Genomic DNA, 23,171 nt, shown 5'->3' with positions numbered 1-23,171 from the left:
AGAACCTGACATGGGCGCTAACGCTGCTACACAGCGCGGCGGAAGTTACAGTAGTGCGACAAGCACTGCGTCCATATCTGGTGACGACAGCAACTGATATATTTGTGAATATTGAAACTGCTGACACTCGGGTGTCTCCCCCTGATAGACTGTATAATATAGTCATTCAAATTGAAGGTGACATACAACGTACAATCCAAGGTTTTTTTTGGGATAATCTCACCACTACCTATGATATTCTGTTGGCGGAGGCAGATTGGCCCCCGGCTTTCGTTTTAGATGCTCCTAGAGGGGAGGGGGTAATCCTCCCATCCGTTGCGCACACAGTGCCTAAGGTCCTAGCTAAAAAGTACACCGAGGAATGGGCTCAGGTGCAAGCGCCTGCGTTATATCAAAATCAGGTTGGCTGGGATAAAATGTCTCCTGGCCATGAGATTCCGTTGCGGACTACGCCCCAACCTCAACCCCAATACCCCATGCGTCACGAAGCTAGACCTCACGTCGCGTCGATCCTTGAACAATTGGAATATCAAGGAGTAATCGAAACATGTGTGTCACCTATGAATAATCCCTTGTTCACTGTGACGAAGCCTGACGGGTTGTACCGCCTAGTTTTGGATTACCGGCACTTAATCTCTCATTGCCGGACCTGTGCAGTACAGAACACCCACAGTTCAGCTCTCGTCGATAGTCTCGTGAGAAAAAGGTTTAAAACCACACTTGACATTTCTAATGGCTTTTACAGCCATAACCTGTCCTGTCTTAGTAGTGAGTGGACGGCGTTCACCTCTGGTGGCAAACAAAAACAATTCAAAAGATTACCAATGGGCTATAAGAACAGCCCGGGAGTCTTTGCCGCTCGCGTGGTCTCCCTCTTGGAGAGTAAAGACCCTGTGGATGACATTTATCTCACAGATGACGAGTTGGACCCGCATCTCCGTCGCGTTGATCGCATTATTGTTTTGTTTGCAGACTTCGGTTACAAATTCAACTTTGCGAAGTCACACATTGCGGAATATACAGTGTTGTTCTTGGGGTACGTACTCAACAATGAAGGTCGAGGATTGGCTCCGCACTTTCTAGAGAAGTGTGCATGCCTCCGTGCTCCTACTTCACTGAAGAAATTACAATCCCTGCTGGGTTTTCTGAATTTCGGTCGAACTTACATCCCGGATTATGCCCAGCGTATCAAGCCGCTTTATGCCTTGGTACAACCTACTTTTTCCAAATCTTGTTGGCTGCCAGAGCATTCAGCTATATTGCAGTTATTGCAAGCTGATCTTCTTGCTTCTAAATACTTACTGACGCATGATAACCACACTAACCTGGTCATAAGAATAGTGCCCGGCGCAGTTGTTTTCACATACTTAACGTTCAATGAGGGCGACACCGTCCCCATTGCTTACAAATCTCACTTGTACACTTCAGCTGAACTGCGTTTTTCCGCTGTCGAGAAAGTTCTGACAGCAGTGCAGATGGCGATTCTGAAAGAACGAGTGCTGTCGCAAGGAAAACGCATGTTGGTGGTAACACCCTATCCTGCCCTTGAGGCGGTGACGAAAGCAAGTGTACCGAAATCTAAAGCTTTGCATCCAAGGTGGATACAATGGGCCACTTCCTTGACCTCGCCGGACGTCACTTTTATCTTTGACGCGGCACTTCAGACTCAGGAGTTTTTGCAGTATGAATTCGTTCATCCGGCTCCTCTGTCCTTGCGCCCGCTCGAGGATTACCATTGTGTCATATACACTGACGGTTCTGCGCAACCTGCAACTGGATCAAAGCACGCCTATTCAGCGGCTTGCGCAATTGTAGTCGGTACTTTTGTAAATGGTGAATTCCAGTCCAATGTCGTGCATACGCAGTCATTGGGTGATTGTACCGCGCAGTTGGCGGAGCTCCGTGCTCTGGTGCTTGCACTGGAATTTGCTGATCCCCGAGTCACTACCCTTATAGTGAGTGACTCCTTTTATTGTGTTCAATCTTACAACGACAATCTACATTTTTGGTCTCAGAATGACTACCATGATTCCAAAGGTAGCACGATTAAGCATAAACTGCTTTGGGTTTGAGTGGCAGATCTTAAAGAACGTCTGCCCCTCATGAATGTAATTCACACTCTTGGTCACCAACGAGTTGGTGTCCATGCTGTCGGCAACAGCCTAGCTGACGAGGCAGCAAAAACAGCAGTGCCGACATATTTAGTAGCAGCAGTTACAAAATCCAAAAGTAGGATCGATGATGACATCTTGGCAGCTATTGCTGCTACAGAGCAGGGAACGAAGACACCGAGAGTTTTCCCTGCTCGTTACCATTATCGCTTAAGTCCTGATAAAGTCCCATTAGTGAGGATTAATGACGTTGGTGACAGATTGATTCCCAACGCAGACTGCAGACCTTCTTTGATATTAGCGGCCCACGAGGGCATGGTGTCCGCGCATGCCGGCGTTGCAGCTACTGTATCTCTGTTACAACAACGTTACTGGTGGTGCGGTTTGTATAAACAAGCCAGAGATTATGTTCTTAATTGTGATATTTGCCAGCAGATTAAACCTTCGACTGCGGCGCGCCCACCATAAACTCAGTTGTACATTTCTAATAAACCATTGGGTTGTGTTTATTTAGATCCCTGCGGTCCTTTTACCTCTGATACTGCGTACAAATACATCTTGGTTGCAGTTGATTTGTGCACACGTTTTCTGTGGGTGTGGCCACAAAGGAGTGCTGATTCTCGCACTGTCATAAAAGATTTGCGTGTCTTTGTTGGGAGTTCTGCATGTGGTACCTTTCATTCAGATCAGGGCCCGGCATTCGCCTCTAAGGCGTACAAAGAGGCCATGAGAAATTTGGGGGTCCAAGTCAAATTTTTGTCTCCATACCGGCCTGAGGGTAATAGTGTAGTGGAGCGAATGAACCGTGACTTAAAGCAATCTTTGACAGACAGAGTTTTGGGTACTGGCCGGAACTGGCTAGCCCACTTGTATGACATACAACGTGCACTTAATAATCTCCCTAGAAGGTCTCTGGGTGGGCGGACCCCATACATGATGCTCTTTGGTGTATGAATGTTTGTTCCAGACTTTGATGGTCTAGACATGGCAACCTTTGACGTAGATGAACACTGTGCTGTATTACAGAATCTTCAAGAAGCCAGAAACAGTCTAGCGAAGGAACACGTACCCTCCTCATCTGAAGCTGATCTTCAGATTCCGGTAGTCGGCTGGCTAACTCGAGTTGGAGATCTGGTCCGTGAGAAGGTGGAGAACAAGAAGGAGTTCGGCCCCTCTTATCGTGCACCGGTTCCAGTGCTTGGAGTACAGGGTACTAGAACAGTCATTTTACCTCCACTTCCTGGTCGAAAGGATAACAGGTACATTTCGATTGACAATGTCAAACTACAGCGAGTGGCTGATTCTTCTTAGTATGACTCCGGTGGTTTCCTGCCCTTCGATGCTGAGAAATTCTGTTGTGGCCCGAGCTTCTGACACAGTGCCTGATGTTGCCATCGAGATGCATGCCGTTACTGGCCCCTTGTTGCCACAAACGCCTAGCGGTGTGCTTGAAGAAGTTGAGTATGCTTATCCTGCGGATGTTACCTTGCCTGTTTTACAATTCACCACGGTTGCCCTCTCACAAGACTCTTTTGATTCTCGTTCAATGACTTCCATGGCCCTGTCCAACGTTTCAATTTTTGTGGCTTGGTTCAAAAGACATTTTTTAATACCCCCTTGGACTTACATTTGGCTGGTGCTCATATGTGATTTTTTGTTTATGTTCATTGGCTTTGTGGTAGTGTTTTTTAGACTTATCAATGGACACTACCTGAATGAAAGGTCTACGATTCGACTAATTAATGGAACTTTGGCCCCCCACTCCTCATCACACATTATGAAGTGGGACCAGACTTTTGTGAACATTACTGCCTGGCCTGTACGTGATGGGATCGCTTGGGATGCCGTAAAATGTCAAATTCATGGCCCCACTGAAGTAATTAATATGGCAAATGTATTTCGTGTTTCTATGGGTGATGTCGTTAAGCAAAACATCCACTCGGATGACTGGGATGTTCAGGCCATAGAAGCACTGTTTTCTGATTTGAAATATTATGCTGCGTTTGATGCTGAGGATTTGTATTTAGATACTGCTAATTATGATGAACAATTTTGTTATCAACATTATGGCACGCATTTCCTTCACAAAGCAAATACGTTTCGAAATTTTGTAAATTATACACAATGGGAACACTGCCCCGCCCCTAGGATGGGCAGCTCTGCCACGTTAGTGGAAAAGTTCACTTATTTTTCTGATTTTAGTGTGTCCAATCCGGCCTCCTTTTATTTTAAAGTTGCGCCTGAGTCTGCTTCTAAAGTTAGACTGACACACACCAAATTGTTGTATTCCAAGTCCTTTATGGACGAGTTGGCAATTGTCGGGTATGATCTCTGGAAAGCTACAGTCGATCTTAAATCGGTTTGGGGCTCCAAGCAATGGCAAGTACAGGGAACAGAAGCTTTGCATCGTGCCTGTCTTATCCCGAATCACGTTATTTTTAAATTCATCCATTTTTCAGACAACCTGTTTTGGATTGGCTACTTCAAAAAAATTGAATTCTCCCTCCGTTCCGGGTCTGGGTGCTTATCCCAATTGGGGTAATCATACGGATCTATCCCTTCCTATGTTGCAGACACAGGTTTCCAACACGTCCTTCAATATTTCTGAATTGAATTCGGAAGGGTGGTTGGTGTGGCAAACGAGTTCGGACTCCTGTCAACATTGGTTTCTGAATTTAAAGCAGGGGTATACACAGGTTCGTGTAGACCCCCGTTTTGAATCTTCTCACACTGTAACTACCTACTCAGTAGGGAAGTTATGCCAGTCTTGGCGGCAACATTCCACTTTAGCGTCTGTTAAACTTCATTTAGCATGATTACATGACAAAATAGATTTGAATGATTTTGTTAAGGGTCCTGCTGTTGGCAGGCCCAAACGGTGGGTGTATGCTGTTTATAACGAAGTTTGGAAGTTATCACAAGTTGAGGCTGCGTCCAGATTACGTGCTATTGATCAAGCCAATATGGAAAAAGTGTTGGCTGTAATAGATAATAGTATTAACACCCTCTCTTCTAGAATTTATACCTTAGATAATATTGTATCGTCTGTGGTAGACATTGTGCAGGATGATTTGTCTGTATTGTATCATGGTCAAAATCAGTTGCGTTCTATTATGCAGTTTGCATGGACGTTGCAAACTTTAAAGGCAGGGAAGGTCCCTTGGGATTACATGAATACTTCATCTTTATTTCTCCCTTTTAATTTAACTGCAAAACAGCAATTCATGTCCATGGAAGATGCTACATATTCATTGCTACACATTGAAAAGTTAGAACCTTTGCCTTTCTCTGTTGCTGAATTGAATTCTGCTGTGTGGCTTGTACATGGGTTGATCATGTTACCGTTTCCCCTGTTTAAGCTTAGTTCGTGCATGAAACATTATGCTCTAGGCAGATATGAACAATTGGGAACTGCCTTCCTGCATGAAGTTTGGTCACTCCCTTTCACATACAGATGTGTGAGGGACGGCAAGGAGGTTTACTTGAAAGGTGAGGAGTGCAGTTCCACTCCGGATCATTCTGTTGTCTGTAGGCACATTCAATTGCATGGTGCATGTAATGTGCACGCTCCTAATTTAGCTTGCGTCCTGAAAGGGATTCCTGTGCCAGTTGTTACTCCGTCTTTTACGCTGCTTGCTAACTGTAGTTATTTGCTGTTAAATAATGAAGCTTGCTGTGGGATGTTAGTGGCAATTCCCTACATAGTGACTGTATCACAGAGAGTAGTTTGCTGTAATAACGTCCTGTTCCCACCCCCGCATGGCCGGCTCGATGTATCCATCTGGCCTTCGATTCCAACCTTGAAAGCAGAGTTCAACAAGATGAGCAGAATAAGGGCTCTATTGTCTCAAAAGAAGTCGCGTTGACTTCGTCCCGGGAAACATTTGTCCTTCACGTAGCAAACACGCGCACTGAGGTGCAAGCCCTTTTGAATACTGATCTACCACTTCATTTTGGGACTCTGATTCAGACTATCTTTAACGCCTCGTCCACAAGTGTCATAGCTCATTTTTTTTAAATTGTAGGCTCCGGCCTTGTGACCTCTTTTCAAGCTATTTTTGGTGTGATCCCGGCCTTTTTTCATTCTATTTTTTCCAGTGTCTTCGGAGGTCTCCCTTTACTTCTCGCCCTCATAGCTGGAGTACTGTTGTTGATCTGCGCCCTGCGCTATGGATGCACAACTTGCGTCACACGACAACATGTCCCGGTTGCTCCATCTTCGTAACCGGATGCTTGAATACTATGGCACTTTACCACTGGCAACTCTAAGCATAGCCTATGGATTGTCCTTCCGGTTTGCCTACTTTACTTGTGTGCAGCCCGTCTTTCATTGCCTGATTGTACCTTCCAATGGGCTCTGGAATTGTGTCTGTCGAACTCGGTGTCTCCTGTCCCGGATTATGATCGGCTAATGAGCCCCTTAGTGGCTCATGAGTTGGACTGTTCTGGGGCCGGGATTATGGCCTGTGGAGCAGCACATGGAGTCCTTGGGAATTGGGACATCGGAACGGCTGCAATTGACTTCTTAGCAAGAAGTTATCTTGAAGAACACGCCAGTTGTCCTCGTCTGGTGCTGGAGGCTCCGGTGGTTGAGGAGCATGTATGTTCCTTCCCCGTCCTGAACTGGATGGCAGATAATTTTGCGGAACGTTCCAATGATTTCCTCTTGGAAGCTTATTGTGCATAAACATTGATGGATTGACTTTTGTACTTTCATTTCGACCTACGTCCTTCAATGATGTTTTTTTTTATCCTCTACGTGTTTTTTTTTTACTCTGTTTTAACTTTTTTCTTTGTTTTTTTTTTCTTCGAACTTTTTTCACTTCCCTTATATGGACTTACTGTTCATGCCCTTGGTTCCATTCTATCAAACTTGAACTCTGCGTTCTTCCAAGTGCGCCCCTACTGGTTAGTGGTCCGATCAAGGGGGGGGTGTAGTGAAGATCGTTATCTACATATGTACAATGCTAAGTTAGCATAACCGCGTTAGATGTTAGAAAGCCATCTTGCCCCTTTTGCTGCTTTTGCACACGACACTGTAGTCACATGTTATTAAATTGAGAAATGCTTACTCGACTTTGCTTCACATGAGAACTGTCTGTTGTTAACATCCCAAACAGTGAGCAGCGACCTTGGTCTGTACACAGTGTAAAAGAAACAGTCTGGGTCACTAAACGGTGCATGTGGTTGAGTTCAGGTTGATCGGCCCACTAGTTTAGCCATAACACGCACGCAGCTGCAAATACCTGAAAGTCGAGTGCTTTTAATATTGCAGTGTTACATGTTTTCATTACATTCAGAAGAAGAGCGTTCCTAGGAGCAGAGCATAGCTGATCCTGTGTTGTGAACTCTCTGAGCTGATCTTTACAGTATGGGGTTCCCCATTCAAGCCTAGAGACCTTTTATTAGTCTAATAATAGTATTAGTGTGTTAGAGAAAGGAAGGTGGCTTAGATCCACTGTCATTTTAGTATGATTACTCCTTTCATTTTCTATGGTATTGTAACTATGCTGATGGTTTTGATTTTAATCGTTTGTCTGCTAATGTTAGCCAAACTGCTGCATCTTAGGACACGAGGTTTATAAAATAAACTCTTTAAGCTTTTACCGTGTCTCTGTTTATTCTGTTGTGGACTGGTACGAGAATAATTATGAAAAGGCATTTCTGATTCCTGAGAAATATACTAATTCGCTTGTTCTGGGTTGTCTATACATTGGGACCACCGAGCTAAACCTTGGATAACGAATGGGACACTGATGCTGGCCAGAAAAGGGGTTCTGGGTTCTGAGGTGAGTTTTTGGTACACCCCAATTCACTGAGGACCTGGGTTCCTGCGCATAGTTCTGCGCATAAGCAGAATACCTGAAACACTGGTCCTCGGCTCTTCTTTGACTAATGCTTCTCTTCCCTCAGGGCCTCGCACACACTCACCAAGCCTGCCTCAAACTGTCCGGTCAGTTTCTGTGTGGCTTGGGGTGTCTCCGACGCAGCCAGGGCCGGAGCCACGATTAATTCACAGGCTTCGGAGCGCAGTCAGGTCCGGTCATTTTTGGGGCCAGATCAGGTTACAGGGATAATCCAGCTAGCATTAAGCTAATTATCTGCCGGCGCCATTTTGCACATCAGGTCCCGGAGTTAACGGGTCCAATATCAAGTTTAAATTGTCCTATTTATGCAGTGATATTCGGCTCCATCGCAGCCGCTGGTCTTCCGGTCCCAGAATTTGTGTTTTGAATGGGGATTCTTTTGATGAAATTGCCGTTTAGTGCTGCAGTGCTCAGAGTCTTCACGGAGCTTCATCTCCAAACGGCCATTACGGCCGCCGGCTCCTCCTCTGACTTATGCCCCCCCATCTTCTAACAATCTCAGCAGTGCCTAATGTGAGCTGAGGGTTGCAGGTAGGTGTTACAGTTAGCGCTCTAGCCGTCGACGGACGTGAGCGCGTGTATAAAATAAAGGGGCGGGCGAATGAGTTCAGTTCGCACCCGGCTAAGGACCTGTGTCTGTGTGATTTACTGCGCGCTGCTGGCGCTAGGCCCCACGCACGTGGCGCACCCCCACCCAGTATGCCCCATGACCCTGCTACATGGCAGAAACACAGATCTTAACACTGGCGACGAGGTGGGCCCCCACCCCCCTTCCTACACTGATCTCCGAGGCTACAGGCAGCCCAGCAGCTCCCCCACAGAACAGCTGCTGTTACCGGAGACGTGCACACGACCTGCCTGGAGGTCACGAGGCCACACCACCAGCTGATGGAGCAGCAGAAGGACTGCAGGCCTGAAGAGTGCATCGCCCAGCAAGGCGGCACGGCGCGCGACAGAATAAAGGTGGACAAGTTTGCTGAGAAGGTCAGTGGTCACTGCACTGGTGCACCGAGCACGTGGTTCTTGCGCCATGATGAGCGACACGGAGCAACAGGACCAAGCCAGTGCACTACCCCATCACCCCCCCGACAGGGGTCCTGCCCCCATTCAGCGAAGCCGCTGACCCCACGACGGCTGCCCCGCGCTGGCAAACCTGGCTGGGCAGACTGGAGAACTATTTCATTGGTTCGAGGGAGACGGACGGGGCGGTGAAGAGGTCCCTCCTGCTCCACTACGCGGGGGAAGAAGTATACCTCCTTTTCAAACACCTGCCTAACACGGGGAACCAGGACGACTACGCAGCGGCGGTGGCAGCTCTAAATGCACACTTCGACCCGCAGGTCAACCCGGACTATGAGCACTTAAAACTCCGCCAAGCGAGACAGCGCGAAGGGGAGTCGGTGGACGCCTTCCATGCACAGTTAAGAGCCCTTGCGGACACGCACCTCGTAGGTGACAGGGCCAAAGAGGAAATTAGGGCGCAATTGATACTTGGGATCCGGAGCAAGACGCTTCGCGGACTGATACTCCGCAGGCCCAACATCCAGATGAACGACATCCTAGTCCTACCCAGGACGCATGATCTGTCGGCGGCACGGGCAGAGGAAATGGACCAGGCCCTAGTAAAGGGGATAGAAAAACAAGTGGAGGTGAAGACAGAAAAGGCAGATGCGGTGCGGACACGAGAAAGGCCTCAAAGACCCCGAGACCGGCGGCCCCCAGCCCAAACCCGGCTATGTGGGTACTGTGGGTACGAAGATCACCCGCTCAAAACATGCCCAGCCAGAGGGAAGGTGTGCACAAACTGTGGGATCGAAAATCACTTTGCGTCAGTCTGACGGAGGAAGACACAGAAGGGCGGAAGCAAGTGGGATAAACCGCAGAGAAAGCTGGTAAGACAGCTCTCGCACATGTCACTGTCATCCCAACCGCCGCCCAGGTATGAGAAAGCCAGGGGCCACCAGGACTCGAGCACTGAGTCTGAAGATAGCGAAGAAATTTACTTCATATCCTTCACGAAAGCCCTGAAACGTATCAGGCGACCACAGCCGCGATGCGACCTACTGATAGCAGGAATGGAAGTCAACGCGGTGATAGACACAGGTGCGTCTGTGACAGTAATGGGCGTACAGCAGTACAACCGTCTCAGGCCGAGACCAGAGCTCCGACAGTCCAAGGCCAAGATCTACACCTATGGGAGCGACACGCCGTTACCGCTAAAAGGGAAGACGACGTGGCGGTGAGTGCAGAAAACGCAGAAAAAGTGATTGACATTCCCGTCATTGACCAGGAGGTGGACACCCTACTCAGCGGTCATGCAGCCGAGGACCTCGGGCTGATAGCGTTCCTCAGGAAGATCCAGGACAAGCAAGCTGAAGACCTGCTGGATACTTTCAAGGGCCTCTTCTCAGGGCTAGGGAAGATCAAGAGGCCACCGGTACATCTTCACCTGCGGTGGCACCGACGACCCTCAGGCACAGGCGGATACCATTCCACCTACGGCCGCTGGTGGAGGAGGAACTCCAAAGGTTGGAAGAGCAAGGAGTGATCGAGAAGGTGACCGGACCCACGCTGTGGGTATCACCCATGGTGATCGCAGAGAAGCCCTGCCAACCAGGGAAAATCCGTTTATGCATAGATATGCGGTTGCCAAACAAAGCTATCAAGCGCAAGAGACACATCACACCGACTATGGATGACATTGTGTCTGATTTAAACGGAGCTCGGTGGTTCTCCAAACTAGACTTGAACACAGGATACCACCAGCTCACCTTGGCAAAGGAAAGCTGATACATTACTACGTTCAGCACGCACCTAGGACTGAGGAGATACAAACGCCTGAATTTCAGAATCTTCTCGGCAGCAGAGATTTTCCAAAATACCATCAAAGATATCCTGCTCGGACTACCTGGTGTCTTAAACGTGAGTGACGACATCCTCATCTACTCCAAGATGGTGGAAGAACACTATCGGCATGTCCGTGCCACACTGTCACGGCTGCAAGAACATGGTGTCACCTTGCACCGGGAGAAGTGCCAACTGTTTCGACAAACCATTGAATTCTTCGGCTACGTCTTCACCAAAGAAGGCATCCAAGTGGATCCCCGGAAGTCCCACGCCATCAAAGCGGCCGCAGCTCCGGCATCAGTAGCAGAAGTCCGCAGCTTCCTGGGGATGGCCACTTACTGTGAGCGGTTCATCCCGAATTTGGCCACTCTAGCCAAACCTCTCAGACACCTCACCAAGACCGAGGTAATCAAGACAGCCCTCTTGGACCAGACCACACTGGTCTACTTTGACCCGAGCAAGAAGACAGAAGTCCTAGTGGACGCAAGCCCGGTAGGACTAGGCGCAGTCCTAATGCAAGAGCAGGAACCCGGGCAGTGGGCAGCCCTGGCATACGCCAGCAAGGCCCTCACGGACACAGAAAAGCGCTATTCCCAAATCGAGCGTGAAGCCATAGCCATTCGGTTGAGCTGCCGTCATTTTCATCTGTACGTGTGCGGACACCCATTCACGGTGGTGACGGACCACCAGCCACTAGTGCCACTGTTCTGAGGGACGGCACCACATCCGCTCCCACGAATAAAACGGTGGGCTATCAACCTTCAACAGTACCACCTCACTGTGGTATACAGGCCAGGGGCCAAAAACCCAGCAGACTTTCTATCCCAACGAGACCCACAGCGAACCGACACCGATGGATGGGGAAGAGGATGCTGAAGGTCATCTCGACATGGTGGCTGCCCTGGTGTGCCCCCGGGCCTTAACGCTAGAGGAAATCATGGAGGCGGCCGAACAAGACCCAGTGCTCATCAAGGTCAAGGACACCATACTCGGGAGAACCTGGCAGCATTTTCTCCAGGCAGCGAACTCATGGTCTCATGAAGGGAGAGAGGATCTCCAACACATGTGGAGAGTGCGTCACGAGCTAAGCGTGACTAGAGGAGGGCTCGTCATCCGAGGATTCAGAATCGTCATCCCGGCTGCCCTCAGGACCCGGGCCACGCAACTGGCGCACAAAGGACACCAAGGAACAGAGAGAATGAAGGCTCGGATGAGGGAGAAAGTATGGTTCCCGAGCATGGACACCAACGTAGACGACGCGGTTCGCAGCTGCCAGTAATGCCAGTTGACCAGTGGAGCCCAACCACTGGCTCCCATCATCACCGAGGAGCATGTGAAAGGCCCGTGGGAGAAGATCAGTGTGGACTTCGGGAGCCTACCGGACGGGCGAGTCATGCTAGTGATCATTGACAGCTACTCGAAGTACCCACTAGCGGAAGCGTTGCCATCCACGGCCTTCGTGCACGTGGGCCCCGCCCTGGAAAAGGTATTCGGGATGTTTGGGTGCCCCGAAGAGCTGCGGAGCGACAACAGGCCCCCATTTCAAGGACACGAGTTCGGAGAGCTCCTAAAGTCCCATGGCATACGCCATCGACGCATCACCCCGCAGTGGCCACAGGCCAATGGAGAGGTAGAAAGGCTCATGCGTCCCATCAACAAAATACTGCGCATCGCCGTGTCGGAACAGTCAGACCCAGAACAAGAACTACAGCGGTTTATGGGGGAATACCGCAGCACCCCCCACTGCTCCACTCGTCAAGCACCTTGGGCCCTGATGTTCAAAGGGGCTCGCCGAGACGGGCTACCAGTCACCCCAGGCTGGACAGCCCCGCCGTTCGACGTGGAGAGTGCGTTCCGGAGGCGTCAGGAGCGCAACGACAAAGTCAGCAAGGCGCGGAGGGCGGTGCCCAGCGAGGTCCACGTGGGGGACATGGTGGTTCTACGAGAGCGGCGGCCCGGAGGAAAGTTCAAGACTCGGTATGAACAGGGCTACTGGAGAGTAGTCGACCGGCACGGAACCATGGTGACAGCGCGCCAGGGAGGCGAGCTGGTCACCAGGAACATCTCATGGTTCAAAGTGGTGAGGAGGCTGGCGGTCGACCATGAAGCTACAGTTGTGGGTGAAGAGCCTGACACAGGGGTTATTCCAGTGGGTGTGCCTAGCCCCGTCTCGCCGGACCACCCAAGGGTCGGTCCAGATAATGCCGAACGCCCGGACAGCGGACCAGAGCAAGAATCTGCACCAACGACCCAAGCCCCGACCCCTCGGGGAACTGCGAGGTATGGGCTAAGAGAAAACCCCAGGCCCAGCAGCCGATTGCGGGACTTTGCATGTCAAGTAAGTGGCGCCGCGAATTGAAGTTGGGACTGTTGTCAAGGACTAACTTGGAGCTTGGAGAGGGATGTTACAGTTAGCTCTCTAGCCTTCGTCTAGAGCGCAATGAGGAATGCGTAGTTTGCGCTCACGTCAACGGACGTGAGCGCGTGTATAAAATAAAGGGGCGGGCGAATGAGTTCAGTTCGCGCCCGGCTAAGGACCTGTGTCTGTGTGATTTACTGCGTGCTGCTGGCGCTAGGCCCCACGCACGTGGCGCGCCCCCCACCCAGTATGCCCCATGACCCTGCTACATGGCAGAACCACAGATCTTAACAGTAGGGTCGATCAACAACTTTTTGGGTACCAGAACTATTTTTAAATTCATCAGTTTTTGACCAAGAACAAGAGAGAGTAAGGCAACAAAGGTGGACAAAATGAAGAAGAGAAAGATGTAAAAACAGTGACAAAGTGAGAAGGTAGTGATGAAAAGAGACCTATGACAGTGTAATATAGGACACGGAAAATGTATTGGTGGAGGAAAAAGGCATGAGGGGAATTAAAGACTCTACAGGCTTTGTATTCTGAAGCCCCTACATTCAACTGCTGCTCTGATGAGCTTCTTGGAAAAGTTGGGCCCAGCACCGACTCTTTTACAAACTAAGGATATGGTCACAGCCCTCTACCTTCCACTCATCCTTCTAGTATACCCAGCCATTCAACCAATGCAGATCTTCCCGAGCATGTGTCACCATGTCATCCCTACAAGTCAACTCCCTTTAGGAGGTATACCTGTGAAGGATCATCACCCGGATGGCGCGATCCATGGGGTTAAATCGTCAGTGCAGTGTCCACTGCAGGAAACAGTAGCAGGACTTGAGAGGCTGGACCAGGAAGATCGCGAGAGTCCAGTTGGATCTATAACCTCCAGACAAGAGGGGCGCGTGCCGCACCCAGACCCACGTAATGCAACGCATCCTTGCTGTGGTCTTCCCTGACCTTCATGGGCAGTTGAGAGCCAGACAGCAGCAAGGAGGGGGTAAGTATGTGCCTTTTTGCAGAACATATTGACCCATGCATTTGCAAGTATTTTAGCCTGCTGGCCCTTTTTTAGGTTGTGAGACACACAAAACCACTGTTCAGTGTTAAAAGATGCATATGCACCTGAAATAGTACCGGCAGGGTTACGCCCCTTTGATCTGGGATATGTGAGGATAAAATGGTCAGGGTATTGACAGTAGTGCCATGCTTTTGTAATCTGAATGCATAAGAACAACATGTGCTCAACATGTGTCAGCACATTGATAGATGTCTGGATTGCTCTCTGTGTGGCCACACCAACTCTGTAAACTCTGTTTATGTTGGATCACTCAACTGTAAAATCACATGCTAAACATCCAGGTAGCAGGTGATGTCTATGTTGAGGTATTGGTGAGTAGTAATTGGTCAGTGTGCCAATGTTAGGTCCCAACACTGGTGCCCAGTGTACTCCAATGTATCAAATGGGCAAATTACAGGTTTGGTAACTCATGTCAACTTTCACATTGGCCTTTCACTTGATTGAGTGTAATATTCCATCCTTTCCAAAACGTAGTCCATGTCTCTGACTCTGTAATAGTGACAACATATGCCATTCAGTGGCTAATAAAGTATGTCTTTGGTGGAAACAGGGTTGTAATTGAAAGGGATGATGTCAAATACATGTTCACAATGGCTCTTGTGTGTGTAAATGTTCTTAACTGGTCAAACATGATGCTTTGTAAACCATGGTTTGTTTGCCTTACTGTTAGATTCAGAGATGTCACATGAGAATCATTCTGAAGTGCTTAAAAAAACTGAGATGAAAAGCAATAGCATTTATGCTGTGCACTGTGTGCATGAGGCAAAAAGTAAGTTAGGGACACTCAGACTTGGCCTTAATAAATGTGGACTTCTGCAGTGTGACAAAATGGTAAGAAGTGTTGAATACACATTTTCAAGTAAGATGTTCCGGACTAATAGTTTATACAGACAATGCATCCAGATGACCCAGTGGCATAGTGATCCAAATGAAGCATGAGGAAGATGGAGTCATTGGAGTTGGCAGTTTGCTGACCTGTGTTTACACGGCAAACTGGTATAACGTTTCCAATGTGGACAAAAATCAGATTCATCTTTCTAACACTGTGCGTAAATGACGCAAAACTGTGGGCCAAATAACTTTCACCCTAGCTATGCCTAGTACCGTAGTGTGTCCACAATAAGAGAATGACATGTGACCTGACAAATATCTACTTCTGCTACTGGACATATGAGCACATTAAATATGATCTTTGTGATATGGCCCATTCAATGACTACACCAGCTTGCTGTATAACAATCAAGATATGTAACAAGTAACACTAGACCTGCTGGTTCCCAAGTTGATGAATAGGGATAGCAGAATTTATACCATGTCTCAAATCAATTGTGTGACTCCTATTTCCATTATGAGGTCTGAACTCCCTTGCATTAGATAAGACAGGCATATCATGACACAAGGCCGTCAGTAGCAAAAGACAATACATCAGCTGGTACATAGTTATGCTAAAGATATTGTGAATGAAGAAGTTGAATTTGCAGCACACAATGTCTCTGACATCATGTGTGAGGGTGCACAGGTTTACTTGCATTCAAACATGTGGGGCCCGATTCACAAAGGTAAAGTGAGACGAAAATCTAACTTTACCACTTTCAGTACTCACAAAGGGCATTTACTACTCGTAAGTGCCCTTAGTGAATACCAAAAGTCAAACTTTATTACTAACGGTATTCACAAAGGATATTTATGAGTAGTAAATGCCCTTTGTGAATACTGAAAGTCGGAAAGTTAGACTTTTGTCTCACTTTAACTTTGTGAATCGGGCCCATGGTATTTACGGAACCGTATCAAGTATTTTACCCACAAGTTCGATTTATGTAGTTGTGTAATCTTGGAAGAGTTGTGATGAAACATATGTTTAAAGTCCATATGGACGACTCATGTGATTAATTTTACTTCTTGTTTACAGCATTAGATCCGGCCAATGAAGGAGGCAGCACCACGGATGTTGGGGAAGCAGCTAGCCAGAGTGGTTCCTGTGCTGACACCGATCAAGAGGAAACCACAAGCTCAAACAAGAACTCCCATGTGGTGTTGGATAACCCTGTAACTGTATCCACTCCATCAGAGTCCACCACCACCCCTACTGTCTTTACCCTCCCAGCTGCTCCTCAGCCCAATATCCATGGCTGCTCCCCTAGAAAGTGAGGTATCTCCTTTGTGCCAGGCACCTCACCCCATGCCACTGTCAACCCAGCTGCCCTGAGTGTGGAGGCCATTGATTTCCTGAGGCAGATCTCTGTGGGGCAGACAGCAGTGCTGAATGCCCTCCAGGTACATACTAATCACCTTACCCAAATCCTGGAGATCATTCAGTTAGACATGTCTCCCCTACAAAGATCCAATCATGCTCTAGCTGCCACACCGATGGCAGCATTGTCCCAAATTCAGCTGTCCCACCCCCCTCCTGCCTCTTCCCCATCCACTGTCCCAAGTACTCTCCTTGACCAAAGCACAGGCAAACATAAACATAAACATGCAACCACCTCAACTTCCATACACAGCACACAAACACAGACAGCAGGGCAAACAAACACATGCATACTCACAAGACCGATGTCACACTCACTTCCACAGACATACCAACAGCCATCACACCAGCATCCACAGACATGTCGCAGACCTAACAACCTGCTGCCTCCACAGCCCCTACCCGTGCCTCTCCTTATACGCACTCTGCCCAGAAACTCCACCTCATTGCCCTCAACCTCTTTCCTACCCATTCCCACTCCAGTGAGTGCAACAGTAAAGAAAGTGTTGGGTTAAAATGTACTATTCCCACTTCAATAATTGTACAAGTAGGGATAGTGTTGGATAGCGGAGGAGTAAAAATTACTATTTTCACTCCAGTGAGTGTAACAATAGGGAAACTGTTGGGCATCGGAAGGGTAAAAATTACTATTCCCACTTAAATGAGAGCAACAGTAGGGAAAGTGATGGATAGCGGAGGGGTTGAAATTACTATTTATACAACAGAGAGTGTAACAGTAGGGAAAGTATTGGATAGCGGAGTGTTAAAAATTACTATTCTCACTCCAGTGAGCGCAACTGTATGGAAAGTGGTGGATAGCAGAGGGGTACAAATTACTATTCCAACGCCAGTGAGAGCAACAGTAGAGAAAGTGTTGGATAGAGGAGGGGTAACAATTACTATTGCCACTCCAGTGAGGGCAACAGTAGAGAAAGTGTTGGATAGTGACAGATAAAATTTACTATTCCCACTCCAAAATTTGCAAAAGTAGGGAAAATGCTTAACAGCGAAGGGGTAAAAATTACTATTCCCACTCCAGTGAGTGCAACAGTATGGAAAGTGTCGGATAGCGGAGGGATAAAAATTACTATTCCCACTCCAGTGAGGGCACTAGTAGGGAAAGAGTTGGATAGCGGAGGGGTAAAAATTACTATTCCCACTCCAGTGAGTGCAACAATAGTGAACGTGTTGGATAGCTGAAGGGTAAAATTACTATTCCAACTCAAGTTAGTACAACAGTAGTGAAAGTGTTGGTTAGTGGAGTGGTAAAAATTACTATTCTCACTCCAGTGAGTGCAACTGTAGGGGAAGTGGTGGATAGCAGAGTGGAAAAATGATTATTCCAATGCCAGTGAGAGCAACAGTAGGGAAAGTGTTGGATAGAGGAGGGGTAACAATTACTATTGCCGCTCCAGTGAGGCCAACAGTAGAGAAAGTGTTGGACAGTGACAGATAACATTTACTATTCCCACTCCAATAATTGTAAAAGTAGGGAAAGGGTTTGACAGCGGAGGGGTAAAAATTACTATTCCCACTCCAGTGAGTGCAACAATAGTGAACGTGTTGGATAGCTGAAGGGTAAAATTACTATTCCAACTCCAGTGAGTACAACAGTAGGGAAAGTGTTGGATAGCAGAGGGGTAGAAATTACTATTACCACTCCAGTGAGTGCAACAGTAGAGAAAGTGTTGGATGGTGGCGGGATAAAATTTACTATTCCCACTCCAATAATTGTAAAAGTAGGGAAAGTGTTGGATAGCGGAGGAGTACAAATTACTATTATCACTCCAGTGAGTGCAACAGTAGGGAAAGTGTTGGACAGCAGAGGGCTCAAAAATGACTATTCCCACTTTAATGAGTGCAACAGTAGAGAAAGTGTTGGATAGCAGAGGGGTAAAAATTACTATTCACACTCCAGTGAGTGCAACATTAGGGAAAGTGTTGGATAGCAGAGGAGTAAAAATTACTATTATCACTCCAGTGAGTGTAACAGTAGGGAAAGTGTTGGACAGCGGAGGGGTAAAAATTACTATTCCCACTCCAGTGAGGGCAACAGTAGGGAAAGTCTTGGATAGCAGGGGGTAAAAATTACTATTCCCAATCCAGTGAGTGCAACAGTAGAGAAAGTGTTGGATAGTGGCGGGATAAAATTTACTAATCCCACTCCAATAATTATCAAAGTAGGAAAAGTGTTGGATAGCGGAGGGGTAAAAATTACTATTCCCAATCCAGTGACTGCAACAGTAGAGAAAATGTTGGATTGCAAAGGAGTAACAATTAATATTCTCACCCCAGTTAGTTCAAAATTAAAAACAAACAACATTTTAACAATGAAAATATTTAAAAAACAAAATACGTTAAAAAATATATACATATGTTGAACATTTTAATACAGATACATTTAATATTAAATTAAAAAACATATTATAATGTTAAATACATTTAACAAATACCTACAAGTATTATATTGAAAGAAATATAAAATAATTTCCAAACAAATAATTGTTTTTTAATTAAAAATTATTTAGAAAAAAAACATTAATTATTTCAAAAATGTTCTTTTTTATTTCCTACCCTATAGCACCACACAATTCACAACCCACATCTACATTAAAAAAATGATGTACTTTCTAAACTAACAATTTATTACCAATTGAGGAAATATTATTAATTAAACAACACACATTAAAACTCATAAAAATGATTTAACTTCCCACACTTTACCCCTATAATCCCCACAACTCAGAGCTAAAATTAAACTGTAGGAAAATGTTTTAAACAATTAAAACTTATTTTCAATTAAAAAACTAATAGTATTTGACAACTAATTATAACGTAAGTAAAATGAATTTACTCCCTACACTGTATCCCTATAACAATAAAACCCACACACCAAAAATATAAACAAATACCCTAATTAAACATAAATTAATTAATTAACATTAATGATCAACTAATTTGTAATTAATTAAACAAAGAGCATTACCCAAACTTTACCCCTATCAACCCCACAACCCACACCTAAAATTAATTACACACATTCTATATTTAATTTTCAATTAATTTTTTAATATTAATTAACAACTAATTATTAATTAATTCAAAATAAATTACTTCCCAATCTTTACCCCATAAACCCCACAAACCACACCCCCCAAAAAATCACACAATTACCATAGTTAAATTAATTACTTTTCTATAATTTCATTAATATTAATTAAGAACTAATTATTAATTATTTATAGATTAATTATTTCCCACCCTTTACCCCATTAACCCCACAACCCACACCTAAAAAACCCCACACAATTACATAATAAATTATCAATTAATTAGTTGATATATATTAGCAACTATTTATTAATTAATTAAATATAAATTACTTCCCACCTTTTACCCCTATAAACCCCACAACCTGCACCTAAAATTAATATAATTGCCATAATTAATTTTGAATCAATGAACTAATATAAATTAACTAACTATTTATTAATCAAAAATAAATTACTTCCCACCCTTTATCCCTATAAACCTCACAACCTGCACCTGCATTTATTTACACAATTAGCATAATTAATTATCAATTAATTATTTAATATTAATTACCAACCAATTAATAATTAATTACAAATAAATTACATTCCACAATTAACGCTTTAAAATCTAAATTATATAAATTTAAAAAAATCATCAATTTATTATGATTAGATTACTTTCCACCATATTCCCCTATAAAACCACAACCCTCTACAGAAATAAAAAATGCAAAATGTAAATAAAATAAAATTCATAACTACTAAAAATGTAACACATATCTTAAAAAACATAAATAATGCTTATACAAATAAACATACATCCCATACATTTAAAATATAAATTAAAATACATAACACTAATTAAAAAATCGATATTTTAAACATCTATATTTTTGCAAACAATATTAATGACTTCTATTTTTTTTAAAACGATATTTCTTACCTTAAATTCGATATTCTTGACCACGATATTCTTGCTGTCGATGTTTCTGATTCACGATATTTCCAACTCGATATTTGTGTAAGTCAACATTTCCAAATCAATTTTCTGTTCCAGCACCCTGTTAGTACATTATGAGTGAACGACATTTGTCTGTGATTGGTCATCCAATGCTCCTTATAGCCCCCTCATGTGACGCAGCTGAAGGTATACCTTCCCAGCATGACAGTGCACAGCATCAATATCCTTCTTGGCTCAGTTCATGCAAGCAGACTGATATCAGTCGTTGGTTACAGGAGTGGTGTAGAGTATATTTAGTTCAGGGTGGATGCTGTGTGCCATCCGGGCTGTTGCTGCCAGTAGACAGCTGCCCAGTGCCTCACAAATGCTAATGACTACAGAGCCCAGCAACAGAGCACTGCCTTTAGTGGGCTGTCAGTGTTACGAGCTACAGGTGGACACCCCCTCCCATGGGTTATTTAGCCATGGTGCAGCAGGGTGATGCACAATGATTGTACAGCATCCCTCACCTGGGTCCCTTAGGAATGAGCTGAGATGTCAATATGTTTGGCAGCAAGCAGCCTTTCAGGTTACAGACTGGAATGAGAATGTTCAATTTGAGTTTTGTTTCCTGCCAGACTTGCTTTGCTATCAGCCCTCACTCAGCGTACACAATGCAACTTCATCATTACAGCATATTACCACATAGGCTGCAGCTGCCAGTGTGAAGGGTGTCCAGGGTGTGCAGTTTTTATGAAATATTAAGTGGCAGCACCGCTGCAATGGCCAGTGTGATGTTTGGCTGGGAGGCAGTTGTATGAAGTGGATATGTACCCAACATGCAGGGTACAGGAAATGGCGGGATTAATTTTGCTCCATGGAGTGCAGCTCCCCTGTGGATCTGACAGCCTGGTGAAAGTGGCATCTTTGACCTAAAAGAGACTGAAGCTACTGACGGACATGATCCTGTACTCTCCATTGGTTAGTCTGCACTTCCTAGCACTGTTCCATACAAGCATTGTTGGGAAGGAGTGATGGCATAGATAGACACTGATTGACCTCATTGGGGGACCTATTCCGGGTACGGGAGCACATTACATTTGGCCAGTTGCAGGAAGATCCGGACATTCCAGGGGGCCAGTTCTTGGCACATGGCACAGTGATAGCTGAAATAGGATGCCTGTGGAGAGTCACAGACACTGAAACAGAGCATCTCCCCCTAACCCAAGTCCTGCATGTCATGGGTGGGAGTCGGAGACTGGTGTCCTTATTTGTTAATGACTTTGCACACACGGAGATTGACACACTGTCACCCACTTGCTGGCTATGAGACACTGATATAGGACGAGCCCTCACAGCTAATAAGTGGCAATGCACTAGGCACTACCGATGTGCAGTATCTCGTGATGCCAAATTCCAGTCCGTTCAATTTGACATCCAGCACAAGGCATGTCTCATCTCAGCTGTCCTACCACGAAAGTGTCCTGCCCTCTGTGCCCACAATATCATGCACCTAATTTGGATTTTATTTATACGTTTATGGCATGGCTGTATGCTGCAAACCTATGGTCCAGAGTTACAGATGTACTTGACACAGTGAGTGGTTGGTTCAACCACCTTTCATTGGAGTGGATGCAGCAAGGGATATTCATGTAGATGAGGTTTAAAAGGTATCCAATGAAAGGATGGGTTTGCAAAGGCTCATAGCACGCCAGGCCATTACCATGCATTGTTAGACCACTGCACACCCAACACTGCAACACTTGAGTCAGCAACTCTCTAATGGCTTAGATCTAAGGCAACTGCGCTGTGCATGGTGGGGTAAGTTGTGCACCTCCACAGGATTGCAATAGCTAAGCTGTGGTATAACTTATTACAGGACTTACAGGATACACATAAAGAGCCATTAGATGGGTGAAGGACTTTGAAGGGCCAGACTCACATACACGTAGTCATGAACCTATCAAAGGTGGTCCTGACATGGCAGGATGACACAGCTGCTCTGTCATGTGAGGCAGACTAGGTGCCTGACATCTCCTCCTTGGATTATGTTAAGGGGGTCTCTTAGAATCCACATATGCTACAATGTTGACTGTTAACAACGGCTATGTACTAGAGGCCACGGTTTCCCTCCCCATGTCTGGACTGTGAGGTATGTGGGATGTTGACTTTCTAAATGTCCCTGATCCCTCTGTGCTTGGGTATCTTGTTATGGTTATCGTGGTTTTGGAATTGTACAATATTGTATGATATGCTCCTGTTGTGGTATACTCAATGATTAATGTTTGTTATGCACAGCTTACCGGATCCACAATGTCTGCCTAATGAAAGATGATTTACATCCATCCTAATTTGTTCCCAAGACATGATAATGAGCTGAAAGTAAGAGATATGTTTGGATGTTGAAATGACTTGTGATTCGTGTGCAGCTACATGCATTGAGCCATATGCCAGCAAATGCAATTCCTTGTCAGTTTCTTTTGTATGTAAGAAATTCTCTTAGTTTTGAGATGTGTGTCTTCCTTTCCCAAGGTTTTGTATCATGAACCATCCTTTATTTGCCTGCAGAATTGAAGCATGCTCTGTGTGGACTCCTATTACTCTAGACTTTCCTGAGAACTGTAACTCCAGGTGGAACATTTTGATACAATGTCCTGACTACAGGTATGGATATTGGCTCATGCCC

Source organism: Triturus cristatus, chromosome 1_2 (genome assembly GCF_964204655.1).
Source record: "Triturus cristatus chromosome 1_2, aTriCri1.1, whole genome shotgun sequence".
Lineage (NCBI taxonomy): Eukaryota > Metazoa > Chordata > Amphibia > Caudata > Salamandridae > Triturus > Triturus cristatus.
This window is presented reverse-complemented; position numbering follows the sequence as displayed.